We start from the raw sequence: 15900 nt of genomic DNA on the forward strand, positions 1-15900 counted from the left end.
TGGAGGTGCTTAGCAATTACACATCTTTTTTCTCCTTCTCAGGTGCTCAACCTGTGAAGGAGACATCCTTTTACCCTCCTAGTCGTCCCCCCAGACCATTTACATTTGAGAGTTTTGAATTTTTTGAATGGCCTTTTAATGCTGTTGAGACTTGTTTACTGATGGTGATGGGAATCACCATGCTAACACGCATACAGAGTGTGTTTTGCCCACTACTGATTTCAAGAGTTAAGCAGATTCAGGTTTGGGTCTTGTCTGGGGTCAAAAGACGATGTAGGAGGACCGAGAGATTTTCCCAGAGGCTGGACAGCCATGAGTGGCAGGGTGTGTGGGATAGTATGGGCAAGTATCTAGGTCAGTGGGCCCCTCCAGTATTTTGGAATTTCACTACCGAACAACTGCAAAATCCAGAAGAATTAGTAAAACACTTAAATGAGGTGTGTGGTCATTCTGGCCATACCAGAGATGGACAAATCACGGCAACGTGCTGGGGCTTGGCCTATGCTTACAGGGCCTTGTTCAACACTATCCAGCACCTTCAAAAGGAAAAGAATATCGGCGGATTTGAGGGCAAAGCGACAGTCGCTACTCAAACTTTGGCTGCAATGAACTGCGCAGCTACCCCAGTGGCAAGTACAGCAGCTGCTCAAACTTCAACTGCAACAGACAGCGCGGTTACCCCAGCTCCAAGCACAGTAGCTACACCACCCCCAGCAACAAGTACAGTCGCTACTCAAACCACAGTGATAATCACTGCAGCCAAACCAGAGGACCAATTCGTACCAATATCAGTTGCCCCTGTACGCAAGAGAACAAGCAAAAAGGAGGCAAAAAGGGTGAAGCGAGATGAAGAACCAATGAATTCACCACCCGGTCCAGAATCTGATCAGGAGTCATCATCACATGACGAAGAAGAAGAAGAAGAGGTAACTTCTCGACCTCGAACCTCAACCGAGCTGCGGAATATGCGAAAAGATTTTACCCGTCAACCAGGGGAGCACATCATCACCTGGTTACTCCGATGCTGGGACAATGGGGCCGATGGTCACGAACTAGAAGGTACAGAAGCCAAGCAGCTGGGATCACTTGCTAGAGAAGGGGGAATTGACAAAGCAATTGCAAGAGAGAAAAAGTCCCTCAGCCTTTGGAGGAGGCTCTTGGCAGCTGTGAAAGAAAGGTTTCCGTACAAGGACGATGTTACGAGTCGTTCGGCCAAGTGGACTACTATAGACAAAGGCATCCAGTCTCTGAGGGAATCGGCCATCGTAGAGATGATCTATCACATCAAGCCGAATAACGGGGATACACCTATAGATCCAGATGAAGTTGAATGTACACGACCCATGTGGCGAAAACTTACACGTAATGCACCGTCATCATATGCCCATTCATTGGCAACAGTGACCTGGAATGACATAGTACCACTAACAGTGGATGAAATGGTTCATAAACTCCGAGAGTTCGAAGACAATCTCACTCCTTCCATCATCTCAGCTGTGAAAAAACTGTCCCAGGACCTCGACAAATTGAGGGACGATGTATCTGATTTATCCAGCTCCTCACGTGTACCAACACACGTCTCAGCTATTAACAAAAGACGTCCTATTATTCAAGAGAGGAGATACAGAAGGTATACGCCACGGGGTACCCTATGGTTTTACCTGCTGGATCACGGAGAAGACATGACAAAGTGGGATGGAAAACCTACTTCAGCTTTGGAGGAATGGGTGAGTGAACTGAAGAGGGGAGCAAGGGCCAAGACTGATCGTCCCATGAGAGCTACGGCTTCAGTCTCTGGTGAGCAGTTTCCCAGATGGAATGGAAGAGCTGATTTTACTCCAGCTCCTGTGATAATGAAGAATAATCCCTTTCAACACGACTTAAGTGTCCAACGCTGTGACGACCATTAGAGGGGCCCTGCCTCCAGCCAGGTGGAGGTAGGGGACAATCGGATTTACTGGACTGTGTGGATCAGATGGCCTGGCACATCAGTCCCACAGAAGTAGAAGGCTCTAGTAGATACCGGTGCACAGTGTACCCTGATGCCATCAAGCTGTCAAGGGGTGGAACCCATCTATATTTCTGGAGTAACAGGAGGATCCCAAGAGTTGACTGTGCTGGAGGCTGAAATCAGCCTGACTGGGAGGGAGTGGCAAAAGCACCCTATTGTGACTGGTCCAGAGGCTCCATGCATCCTCGGCATAGACTACCTCAAGAGAGGGTACTTCAAAGACCCGAAAAGGGTACCGGTGGGCTTTTGGTATTGCTGCTTTGGAGACTGAGGAAATTGAGCAGCTGTCCACCTTGCCTGGTCTCTCAGAAGATCCCTCTGCTGTGGGGTTGCTGAAAGTTGAAGAACAACAAGTGCCAATTGCGACCACAACAGTGCACCGGCGGCAATATCGCACCAACCGAGACTCCCTGATTCCCATCCATCAGCTGATCCGTAGACTGGAGAGTCAGGGGGTGATCAGCAGGACCCGCTCACCCTTCAATAGCCCCATATGGCCAGTGCGAAAGTCTAATGGAGAATGGAGACTAACAGTAGACTATCGTGGCCTGAATGAAGTCACACCACCATTGAGTGCTGCTGTACCGGACATGCTAGAACTTCAGTATGAACTAGAGTCAAAGGCAGCCAAGTGGTATGCCACGATTGATATTGCCAATGCATTTTTCTCCATTCCTTTGGCAGCAGAGTGCAGGCCACAGTTTGCTTTTACTTGGAGGGGTGTCCAGTTCACTTGGAACCGACTGCCCCAGGGGTGGAAACACAGCCCTACCATTTGCCATGGACTGATCCAGACTGCACTGGAACAGGGGCAAGCTCCAGAACACCTGCAATACATTGATGACATTATTGTGTGGGGCGATACAGCGGAAGAAGTCTTTGAGAAAGGGAGGAAAATAATCCAAATCCTGCTGAAAGCCGGTTTTGCCATAAAACGGAGTAAGGTCAAGGGACCTGCACAGGAGATTCAGTTTTTGGGAATAAAATGGCAAGATGGACGTAGACAGATCCCCACAGATGTGATCAACAAGATAACAGCAATGTCTCCACCAACTAATAAGAAAGAAACGCAAGCTTTCTTGGGTGCAGTGGGGTTCTGGAGAATGCACATCCCAAATTACAGTTCGATTGTAAGCCCTCTCTATCATGTGACCCGGAAGAAGAATGATTTTAAATGGGGCCCTGAGCAGCAACAAGCCTTTGAGCAAATTAAACGCGAGATAGTTCACGCAGTAGCCCTTGGACCAGTCCGGACCGGGCCAGATGTAAAAAATGTGCTGTACACTGCAGCTGGGGAGAACGGTCCTACCTGGAGCCTCTGGCAGAAAGCTCCAGGGGAGACTCGAGGTCGACCCCTCGGCTTTTGGAGTCGGGGATACAAAGGATCTGAGGCCAGCTATACCCCAACTGAGAAAGAGATACTGGCAGCGTATGAAGGGGTTCGAGCTGCTTCGGAAGTGATTGGCACTGAAGCACAGCTCCTCCTGGCACCCCGGCTGCCCGTGCTGGGCTGGATGTTCAAAGGCAGGGTCTCCTCTACACATCATGCAACTGATGCTACATGGAGTAAATGGGCTGCACTAATTACACAACGAACTCGAATAGGAAATCCCAGTCGTCCAGGCATTCTAGAAGTCATCATGGACTGGCCAGAGGGCAAAGATTTTGGAATGTCACCAGAGGAGGAGGTGGTGCGTGCTGAAGAGGCCCCACCATATAATAAACTGTCAGAAAGTGAAAAGCAGTATGCCTTGTTTACTGATGGCTCTTGCCGTATTGTGGGAAAGCATCGGAGATGGAAGGCAGCTGTATGGAGTCCTGGACGACAAGTTGAGAAACTGCTGAAGGAGAGGGTGAATCGAGTCAATTTGCCGAGGTGAAAGCCATCCAGCTGGCCCTGGACATTGCTGAACGAGAAAAGTGGCCAGTACTTTATCTCTATACTGACTCATGGATGGTGGGAAATGCCCTGTGGGGGTGGTTGAAGCAATGGAAGCAGAGCAACTGGTAACGCAGAGGTAAACCCATCTGGGCTGCTGCACTGTGGAAAGATATTGCTGCCCGGGTGCAGAACCTGGTGGTGAAGGTACGTCATGTAGATGCCCATGTACCCAAGAGTCGGGCCACTGAGGAACACCAGAACAACCAACAAGTGGATAAAGCGGCTAAGATTGAAGTGGCTCAGATGGACTTAGATTGGCAACATAAAGGTGAATTATTTTTGGCCCGGTGGGCCCATGACACTTCAGGCCATCAGGGCAGAGATGCAACATAGAGATGGGCCCGTGACCGAGGGGTGGACTTAACAATGGACACTATTGCCCAGGTTATTCATGAGTGTGAAACATGTGCTGCAATTAAACAAGCCAAGCGGTTAAAGCCTCTTTGGTATGGAGGACGATGGTTGAAGTATAAATATGGGGAAGCCTGGCAGATTGACTATATCACACTGCCACCAACCCGCCAAGGCAAGCGCCATGTGCTTACCATGGTGGAAGCAACCACCGGGTGGCTGGAAACATACGCTGTGCCCCATGCCACTGCCCGGAACACTATCCTGGGCCTTGAGAAACAGATTTTGTGGCGACACGGCACCCCAGAGAGAATTGAATCAGACAATGGGACTCATTTCCGGAATAACCTTATAGATATTTGGGCCAAAGAGCATGGCATTGAGTGGGTATATCACATCCCCTACCATGCACCAGCCTCTGGGAAAATCGAACGGTACAATGGGCTGTTAAAAACTACACTGAGAGCGATGGGTGGGGGAACTTTCAAGCATTGGGATACACATTTACCAAAGGCCACCTGGTTGGTCAACACCAGAGGATCTGCCAACAGGGCCGGCCCAGCCCTGTCAGAACTTTTACATATTGTAGAGGGGGACAAAGTTCCCGTGGTGCATATGAAGAATTTGCTGGGGAAGACAGTCTGGGTTATTCTTGCTTCAGGTAAAGGCAAACCCACTCGTGGGATTGCTTTTGCTGGATATACTTGGTGGGTAATGCGGGAAGATGGGGAAGTCCGATGTATACCTCAAGGGGATTTGATTTTAGGGGAAAACAGCCAGTGAACTCAATTGTATACTGTTGCCTGCTGTGTAATGCTTTTATAGCCCATCAACTAGATGTCTCCAGGTCACCAGCGACTGGCCCTGACTTCCCTCCAGCCATCATCCCAACAGAGAATGAACTTGGAACATCATGGACCGAATGGACTCGGCAGCATTATAGGGATTGGTCCATGCACTAAGAAAATGATTTTTTCCTCTTGGTCTGTATGTATATGGATGTATATATGTGGGAGAGCGATGGTGTATTAAAAATGTGGGATCTGAGCACGACGTGAATGGTATGGAATAAGGGGTGGATAATGTCCTGGGTTCAGCAGTAGCAGTCATGTTTTTTCCTTTGTGTTAACTGGTGCAGTGCTGTGTTTTGACTTCTAGTTTGAGAACAGCGTTGGTGAAGCCGATGTTTTCGGTTGTTGCTAAGTGATGTTTACCCTGACCAAGGACTCTGTGAGGCTCATGCTCTGCCAGGGAGGAGGGGAAGCTGTGAGGAAGCAGAGACGGGGCGCCTGACCCGGGCTAGCCGGGGAGGTATTCCATACCACAGCACGTCATGCCCGGGGTGGGGGGGTAACTGGGAGTTACCCGGAAGGACAGGAGCTTCCGGGTGGAACTCGTTTTTCTTGGCCGGTGGTATCGTATTCTCTTCCCTTGTTATTTTCCCTTATCATTGTTTTAGCTGATAGTAGCGGTGGTGATTTGTTGCTGGACTGTTCTTGTCTCAACCCGTAGGAGTTGCACTCTCTCGATCCTCCTCCCCGTTCCTCCGGGAGCGGGGAAGGGGAGAGCCCCTGTGCGGGGTGGGGGGAGACGGACACGGACCTCGATTGTTGTCAGCTCGGCACCACTCACTGGGAGTGAGTGAACAAGTTACCTGACTGGGTTTAAACCACGACACACAGTCACTGGATGCTTGGGAATATATAAACATCTATAAACTATCAAAAAGAACAGCACCACTGTCAGGGGTGCTTATGCCCAGAACTTGGTTGCAGGTTACTACAATAAATGCCATTAAAGACAACCAGAAGTGTGAAGCTGTGCAAGCTGAAGGATTTTGTGATTGAACAGGAAATGCTGCTATTGCCCCTGTGATAATATTGATGTATGGATAAGCATTAGTGTTTGAGAAATCTGCAAAACCTTTTTCCTTTGTAAGGTAAAATGCAAAATAACATGAATGATACATGTAGGTCACCAATGAAGAAATATTTCCCTTTTTATATTTTCCTTAAAAGGATTTTCTGCATATTTAATTTTAAACTAGTATTTCATATTTAAGAATCTACAATTTATGACATGAAAAGCTTTTCTATTTATAATGTGCCATACCTTGTAATGAGGGCTATACTTCTGCTTTACCAGGCTTTCACATTTGTTTAATTTAGAAGGTACTTTGCTATAAAAGGAAGTGCTCTCTCTGGACTTTAGATGGTATAATTAACACTATTTCACATCTATGCTCCAATATGCACAAATTGATTGTGCTTACACTGTAAAATATGATGCAATCTTCTTTGATTTTCAGTCACTTCCTTCGGTCAAAAAGGAAGATTACATGATAAATATTTCTACAGAAATACATTAGCAGGAGGCATACCAAAGGGGAGTGTTATCATTAGAAGTGGGAGTTAGGTATTTCAGTTATGTAGTGAATAGCTAACTATGTCAGGTGTAATGTGAGCTCAGTATGTCCAATTAGAAACTGTTGAAAACATCACTATAGAAGTTACAAAATGAAGTATTTCAAAATGTCACAAACAACCTATATGCTAGAAGTGACCATTTCAGTTGGAAAAGTTTACTACAAAAAAAAAAAAGGTTTCAGTATTTCGATTTTCATGAAATTTTAAAATTTTCTAACCAATTGGCTAAGGAAATTATTCTAATTAATCTTTTTAAATCAAGTTAAATTTTAAATTTTGAATGCTTTTCCTTTAAATTTTGGAAGCCAATAAAGATTGCAGTTTTCTGTTTTCATGTTTGTTTTGATGCTGGTTTTCCCCTATTGTGTATTTTTCCTTCTCTTCGCAAGCAGGAGTATGCTTGTGTGCATTCCTGTTTGTATAGAAAACACTCCTACTGTTTTACTGTTGGCAACCTTTCCCATCATTTGACCTTCTCTTGCTTTTCATGTGACAGTCCTTCAGCAGACCATTCCAAGGACTCAGGTGGAAAGGGTGCCGAAGAGACAAGTGGTCGCCACCTACCCACAGCAGCTCTGCCTACATTTTGATCTCAGAGTCTGGTGGCTCCCTGTGAGCTGACCTACAGGATTTGTAGTGGAATAAATGGATTTCCTTAGGTTATATTGTTTGATGGATGCTCTGCTATTGATTCAGAAGCAGTTTTGATAGTTTATTAAGCTTTCTTTGCTGCCTTCCTTGTAGCCATATAGAGGTGGGTAGTCTGCTGTTCCCTTCAGTTCTCTTTGACTAATTGTGGATGTTTCTTTTCTTTCCTGCCTAGTGTTCGCACCTGAGCCTGTGTCTACAGTTCGCTTATAGCCGATATAGCACCAGAAGACCAAGAGCTGATGCTGTAATCATCCTCTCAGCCTACTGCTTCATAGTCCCTAGGAGAAGATTCTCTTAGCTTTTTCTCTTCTCTTGCTTCACTGTTTGCAATCTGCAGATCAGTCTCTTTCTGATACTTCTTTATTACTGAGGGATACCCATATGATTTCTTACTTAAGCCCACAAGATTTTTGTACAGTTCTTCACATCACCTAATGCACATCATTTCAAACGTGATATCCCACCATGTACCCTTTTATGACCAAAAGGGAATGCTTCAGTTCCTTACCTCTGTGTCAGCCTTTGTCTTTAGGATATAGGTTTTGTATCAGGACAGAAGCAAGACTTGCATTCTCACTCCTTAAATACAGAGCTTTGAAGTAATTTGCTAATGTGTTAAAATTTTTTTGGATAGGCAGACAGAGAAGTCGCTTAACTGATGTATAACAGGGTGGCATAATCATTACAATAATTGAAAGAGAAATTATTTACAATAATAAATGGGAATATAAGTAGGAGTAATGGGACTGTGAAATTATGGGTAAAAAACTTGGCTGAATATCAAGAAGTGATATATCTTATTGAAATAACCTAGTTATTGAGATGGCTGAAGCCCCATCAGGTTGGCTTATTTAAAGCTACACTGGACAAAGCAGTAATGAATGTCTGTCCACAAGGAAGACGTTATCGAGAGGGCAAGCTATCCTGTTTTTTTTTCCTTTTCAAGGCTGTGTAACTTTGAGGCAGGATGCCACAGAAGGATGGGCTTTTCCAAACTCCCTGTGCTCAAACAGAATTGTAAATTGCTCAGAACCATAGAATCATAGAATCGTAGAATGGTTAGGGTTGGAAAGGACGTTAAGATCATCCAGTTCCAACGCCCCTGCCATGGGCAGGGATATCTCACACTAGAAGGCATTTCCTGAGTTACCAATAAGAGGGTAGCAAAATGAGTTATTCAATTAAAATGGTTTTATTTTACTTTAGACCTTTTTCCCATGGAAATAATGTATAAATATGCTACATGGCTGAGAGCACTTCCCCATTCCAAGAGGCACTTTGCAGTAATTTATGACTTCCTAAAGACAACAACCTGGCAGATTACTGTCCATTCTTAGCCTTAAATCAGAAGGGAATAGTTTAGAATATAAATGTGTAGAGAGTTTTGAAAGAATATTCTAATCTAGTTTAATATCCCAGAGTTGAAATAATTGTAGGTACATGAGGCATGGGAATGACTTTGCACCTCTTGCAGCTCTTCTGCCTGTTCTATATATTGAGCAGCCAAACTTGCAGGAAACAAGTGCCTGGCCACATTATAAATGATCTTCAGCAAAGCAGAAGGGAAACTGGAAAGTCCTAGATGTGCAGAGCTAATCTCCTAGCTGAGACTACCCAGTTTAGGAGAAATCTTTGAGGCAGATGCACAACCTTTAATCTTTATTTAAAGGCAGATGTACTGCATTTCTTACTTAACATTTCATAGACCCATTTCTCCAGATTTGATGTCATTTCAGATGATACCTCCAGAGCATGCTGGACTGAAATTGGGATGTTAGTATATCAAAATTTGAACATCACACCTGCCAAGCATGTGTGGATGCTGTGTGCCTAAAGTCATCTGTGCCATTAAGAGGTTAATGACGGAATGACAAACCTGGAATGTGATCTGAAATGCTAGCAACTTTGATTCAAACATGCTAGATACAAACTTTAAAAACTTTGTTATGCTAAATAGCTGGGGTAAATAGATTCATGAATGATTAGAGAAGTTAACTGAAGAAATGTTCTCTACAGTACAGGCTGTCAAATACAAAGATAACTACCTTTGGCTTATTAAGTCTTTATGAAGCTTATTGGTCGATAATAATTATACTGCTGACCAGTACAGGAGGACATACAACTTTATTTCTGCTCTGATATTTGCCACTTATCATCTCTGGACTTCTATCTGAGGCAGTAACGCCATCTTTATGGGTTTTTTTGGTTGTGGTTATGACTGTAAACTCCATGCAGAGATGCATCTGTGTATAAACCAGCTCTGGAAGTAGAAGAATGCAACAGTATCTTTGGGCTGAACGACTTTGTGTCAGGTGTTACTAAACTGCTGAGAAGGACCAGGCTGTCCCTGGGTGCTGTGCTCCTACAGGGATGTAATGGCTCACTGGTGTGGAACTGGGGTGTCGCTGTCATGATGTCACATAACGTAGACACTCTTGAAGTCATTAATGATAGTTCTGTTTGAAGAACATTTTTGGATCTGACCTTTGTCTTGTAAAAATCATTCAGACTCAAAACCATTGCCGCTTCAAGATTAACCCATTTCTTGTCCTTTTGTTAAAATAGTATAAACAGCTTGTAGGAAACCATGTAAGTTATTGAAGCACTACACTACTCACTATAAGCAAACTAGTACAACACTCTTTTGTTGTTCTAATGTAAACCCAAATGCATGCTACATCCAGAAACTGAAAACTCAGTAATCGAGCCAGATTATTTTGAAGAGGAATACTCACCATCCATCAAACATGATAAACTGTGGATCAGTGAAAGAGTAGCAGTTCCCTGTTGGGAGGTCTCAAACTGTGACCTAGTTAAAATGAAATGTGTAATGAATATAGTCTACACAGCGGTTTTTCTTCATTATTGTTCCTCACAAAACATTAGGGTCAGGATTCATGCGTCAAGTACAAACCGAAGCCTGACTTCTGAAACATGATTGTGAATGGGTACAAGATACGCTTTGCTTTCAAACAACAGAGTTTAATCACATACAGTAAGGGAGTACAAAGTGCTCCTATCTTTTTTTTATCTAGTAAAAAGTGAAGCTTTTTTATGAAAACTTTTTGCTAAGTAGATTATACACGGAAATTATCAAGAGAGCGCTCATTGAATTGAACTAATTTTAATGCTTGAAGTATGGTTTAAGATATGCTGTAATTAACTAGCATTAGCATATTTTAGTAGGAGTCATGGCCTGTCCTCTAATTTGACCTTAGGTTTCCTGATACAGCATCTGAATGGTTGATTCATATGTTTGATATGCAGGTTATTGGTGGGGCGCTGGTGATAAGGCCCCTAATCCATACACTGGAGCTGTGTGCTTTCGACACGTGAATAAAAGAGGAAAGGATCTGCTACAGCAAGACAAAAAGATCAACTACAGCAACAGAGACCTTGAGGTACATCAGCTCGTGGTTACTTGTGCACCAGCTAGGTTCTACACAAGGTCTCAAGTACTGGCGCCCTTCAAGAAGATAAGCCTATGAAAGCCAGAGGTAAGGCAACTCCTTTTGAAGCTGCAATACCTGAATCTCAGGCATTGCTGGGCATTGCAACATCTGCTCAAGATGGTGGGTTTTTTTAATGGCTGAGTACTCTGCTATCCAGTTCTCAGAAATGGAAGACTGGGTTATGTAGTAGGTTGTGATATGAACAGCTCCCAGTCATACTGGTGGGAGTGATGAAGTGTTATGTTTTTCCCATATCTCGCCTGCCAGGGCTGTTAATTCATTGTTCACTCTTTGCCCATGAGAAGTCCAGAGGTGCAATTCAGTTAGTTCTACTACGAGTCACAGAGCAGGGAAGAAGAATGGCTGCTATATCCTTGTGCAGTCTTTCAGTGACAAAGCAGAACTTAGCTTTTAGGAACAGTTGTGAAATCAAATAAATGACTGAGAGGGTGAAGATAGAACTACATTTCCTGACAAAATTCTTCACCTGTGGCAATACATTATCTTGTATTTCAAAATGCCCCTCAACAACTCACAGAGACACTGCTTAGACACCCACCAGTGTCTGGCACACCAAACTATTCGAGTGATCGTCTTGAGGACTAAAAACTTCTTTGGACAGCATTTCTATCTGATGTCAACTGTACAATTTGTATCTACAGTGTGATATAAAGGAGTGTCTCAGAATTTTCCCATTCTCCCCATGGCCACAGACTTCCTAAGTAAAACCTTTGTACAAGCAAATCCATGTGGCATTTTCTGTTCTACTCTTTTCTTGCATGATTGTATGCAGGTCCTAAGTACAGGCAGTGTTACTTTGCTGAAGAAATCTGCTTTATCAGGTGTCTGAACTTCTCAGGATGTTTTGCTCACCATTTCTGTTCAATTTGCAGATAAATCAAAAGTATTTGAACAAGTCTGAAGGACTAAAGATTATGTGGATTTTTCCTTGATATATTTCAGGAACTGTGTTACATTAAGGCCTCTAATTAACCACAAAACAGCAACAGGGAAATGGGAAGGAGGGAAAGTAGTGTTTAAGTTTCCATAGATCAAGTTTTAACTGAGATAGATGGAATTTATTATTAAAATTGATTAATCCAATTTCACACTTGCTACATTTTCATATTTTAATGAACACTTTTGTAACAGCAAGAAAAAATGTGGGGATGTGAGTGCACTACACTGAATTAGCTGCAATTTCTGATTTAAGAATCCTAAAATGCTTAAAAGAAGCCTGTGATGGAGAGGAAAGGATATAGTCCCATGCTAGACCTCTTACCTTTGAAGACAAAAATTCTTTTTGGTCCTGTTTAATCTCATTTTCTCATGAGCAAATCCACAAAAATGAGGGCAATGAAATTATAGATTTCATTGGGGGTTTGTTTTTGGTTACTTAATATATACCTGCTTGGATGTGCCACTGCTCTGAGAAATTTAGTTGAGTCAAATCTGTGCTTTGGTTTATTCTTTCAAGCGGTGGGATTATGGCTCTCAAACCTCCCAGCCAAGGCCCTAAAACAATTTCACAGACGTTAGGCTGGTAGCTACTCACCAGGCTACTTTGGCCAGGCTTTCTGATTGCTTCTTCTTATTTTTATTTTAGATGTGTTGTACAGGAATAAATGAAGAGATGGAGCAGCTGCATGTGTTGCCAGGGATGTCCTGGTGAATCCCGGCAGTCACAAATTGAACACAGCTCTATTGAGTTCTGTTCTCCTTTCTCATTACCAGTGGTACTGCCTTTCCTCTGCTTTTTCATAAATTGTTCTCTAAACCCTTGGTTTTCCCTCTCCTTCTTTCTTGAAAAGGTGTTAATTCCCTAATTTAGGTTCTCCCTCTCTCCTCTTCCAGCATACACAAGAATGCCTGATTACATTTATAATCCACTCGATAGTTTAACTGATGTACTAATAATCCAACCTAAATCTGTTAAAGCACAAGTCTATATAATATTTTTATTTTCTTGGTTTATAAAGAGGCTGTTTTGGTTTACTCTCCTGACAGCTGCCCCCAAATATTTATATGGTTCAGGTTTATCAGCATCTCATTTTCTTTGATACTAATCCACTTAAATTTGGCACGTTTTCCAACTTATTTTAGGACCCGACCTTCACATCATTGGGTGCGTAAGCCCCCCAGAGCAAATCCCTCCATCCGACTGGCTCAGCTCTGATGTGGCTCATGCGGTTCCCATCCTGAGCAAAGTCTGTCACGGCTGTCACTGTCAGCGCGGCAGCTGCACAACTGCTTTCCGAGCATGGCACCCGCAGCAGATCCACCTGGCATGGTGAAAGGGCTATGTCTGGAGAGCCCAGTAACTGGCTACCTAAAATGAACACAAACACTGAGTCTGACAAGAGTTATTCAAACAGTTGCCTATTCCCTCTTTACCATCCAACACAAATGTTTTCTATTCCAGGACACACATGCCTTGAAACCAGATGGGGTTTGCATGAAGACAGTTGTGACTGACTGAATCTGGCATCCCTCTGCACATTTTTCTGTGATTTTTTTTTTCTTTTCCCATGCAGTAGACATTTTACTAAAACTCAGTGGTGCTTTTCTTTCCACAGGTGCTCATATTTCTGGAATGACAATCTTATCTTTATGGGTCCATGCCCAGGGAATGAAGATGAGTAGTCCTCATGACAAAGAAAGAGATGAGCCTGTGTTTCTATGAAACATTAATCTTTCACTAGCTTTATTATAAGGAGTAATTTAATTTAAAATAAACAGAATTTTGATCTGGAAAGGTAGCGGTTCTTGAGTCAGATTTTAGTAAACTTTGGATCCATGACAGAAAGGCAAATGCAGCAGATTTGTATTTGTATTTTTGGCATAGTTAGGTATGGTGCTTTACTTTCCAATCTGTAAAATGATGGTAATTTTATTTCTATCTTTTGCAGAGGCATTGCGAGGGTAAATTCAGTACAAGAATGTGGAAAAGTAATAGGCTATGATGGTATTGGCTATGTAAGTATCTCTGATGGATAGGGATGTGATGGGTCATAAGAAATTAATATGGAAATGGCAATGGCATCCCAAGTCAATTATGCAGATCTGCTTCTGCATGTCTTATCTTTCCTAAAGGGAATTCTTCTAGTGGCAAGTCTGGTAACGTCCACTTCTTTTGGGCCTTGAACCTTCATCCTGAGGTCTCAGGTAAACGACAAGCCTGGATTTTTATTTCCATAGATGTGGTTTTTATTTATAAACACTGAATTATGATAGCATTGGGTTCTGAGCCATCTGTATTTTACAGTGTGTATGTGCTACTCAGGAAGCCACCCAGCCCTTCATGAATCCTTTGTTGGGTAAAAAAATTAAATTGCGACCCTCCTGAAGATAGTCAGATTCTTGCTGCTGATTTCAGGAGTGCCAGCATTTTTGCTGAATATTTAGTTTTCTGTCGCAGACCATTAATTATCAGCTGATAAGAATAAAGTTCTAGAAATGGTGGTAATGTAATTGATCTGATATGAAAACAAGTGATTTTCATAACATCGTAGAATAATTAGGGTTGGAAAGGACCTTAAGATCATCTAGTTCCAACCCCCCTGACATGGGCAGGGACACCTCACACTAAACCATGCCACCAAAGGCTCTGTCCACTCTGGCCTTGAACACTGCCAGGGATGGAGCATTCACAGCCTTCTTGGGCAACCAATTCCAGTGCCTCACCACCCTCACAGTAAAGAATTTCTTCCTTGTATCCAATCTAAACTTCCCCTGTTTAAGTTTTAACCTGTTATGTTTTATTCCTTATGAAAATAAAAATAAAATATAATTTAAGTTAACCCTGTAGAATTCTATAGGAACTGAACAAAAAAACCTACAAATGCTAATAATATAATCTCTCATATCAAGTCCTTAAAAAGGCTTTCTAGCATTTTATAGAAAAGTCCTGGCTCATTTTCAAGGTTCTTGATTCAATTAAATTGGAGGTTTCCATGAGGAATAGTTGTTGCCAGTACAGCCCTGTGAGTTATGCTCACAACCCAGGACAAAAGTTTAAAATCAAAGAAAATCATCTTGTCAAAATAGTAATGATAAACTTAACAGAAGCTGAACTCCAGTGGCTCTACTCTGCCTTGACATTCATTATGATATTGTCTGAACTTGGAGAGGTATTTCTGTGCTTGTAATTAGCTTTCTTATCACTTATTCCCTACATAATTAGCACAACAATGTTATTTTATGGATTCAGTCAGATGAGGAGCTTGTCAGTTAATTTATCCAGTATAAACAAATCTCAGCTAAAATAGATTTTTTCTTTAGTTTCTATCACTGTGGCCAACCTTGCTTTTTTCAGAAGCCCACAGTGTGCTTTCAGATAAAGTAACAGACCCTAAAGACAAGGCACAAAACAAACATGCAGTTATGCAAACACTAGCAGCAGATACTCAACCTTAAGTATACATAGGTATCTCAGTTAATTGTAAATGACCCAAGTGCCACCCAGGGAGACAGGCTCAGGGTGGAGCAATCAAGGGCTAGACCTGGTTATCGATTTCAGCTGCAGAAACAAGTTGATTTCCACTTCAGTAACAACTTCCTTCAAAGATTAACTAACTGGCTGAGTTGTGCCTCCATCCTGGCACCTCTGGGCACCAACACATCAAGCCCATTGACAGCTCAGAAACAAAGCTGCTTCCATAGGTCTTGCCTCCACTCTTTCTTCCAGTCAAATGCACAATGTGGGACTGGAGAAGACCCTGGCAAAGAGTCATCCTTACTTTCAGTACGATCAATTGAACTTAGTCTCCCCAACTTGAGAACTCCTGGATTATGCATTCACTGCCAGAGAAAATGTGAGTTAAAAAAATTACTTTGAAAGTTTATGTGACTAATTCTTACTTGATCCTCATAAATGGTAGGTGTCTAAGCTGTTTGGAGTCCATGGGGACTGGAGATGTGTCTCCACCCCCTCCCCCCCGCCCCCGCCTGTGCTTTCAGCTAGTCAATATCTAAGAAAATCTGTTCACATGAGCTCAGCAGATGTTTGCCTGATGGACCAGCAGAGACTCTAAGCCAAGAACAGTATGTAGAACGGAGCAGCACCGA

General features: G+C 42.9%; 1 pseudogene; it reads right to left on the reverse strand.

The window, feature by feature from the left end:
* The window catches only part of LOC133273954 (von Willebrand factor D and EGF domain-containing protein-like), a 190506-nt pseudogene that overhangs the window by 108891 nt on the left and 65715 nt on the right, over nt 1-15900 (reverse strand).

Source organism: Pezoporus flaviventris, unplaced genomic scaffold (assembly GCF_033815535.1).
Source record: "Pezoporus flaviventris isolate CSIRO_AGI_PZ_B2104156 unplaced genomic scaffold, CSIRO_AGI_Pfla_v1 ptg000001l, whole genome shotgun sequence".
Lineage (NCBI taxonomy): Eukaryota > Metazoa > Chordata > Aves > Psittaciformes > Psittacidae > Pezoporus > Pezoporus flaviventris.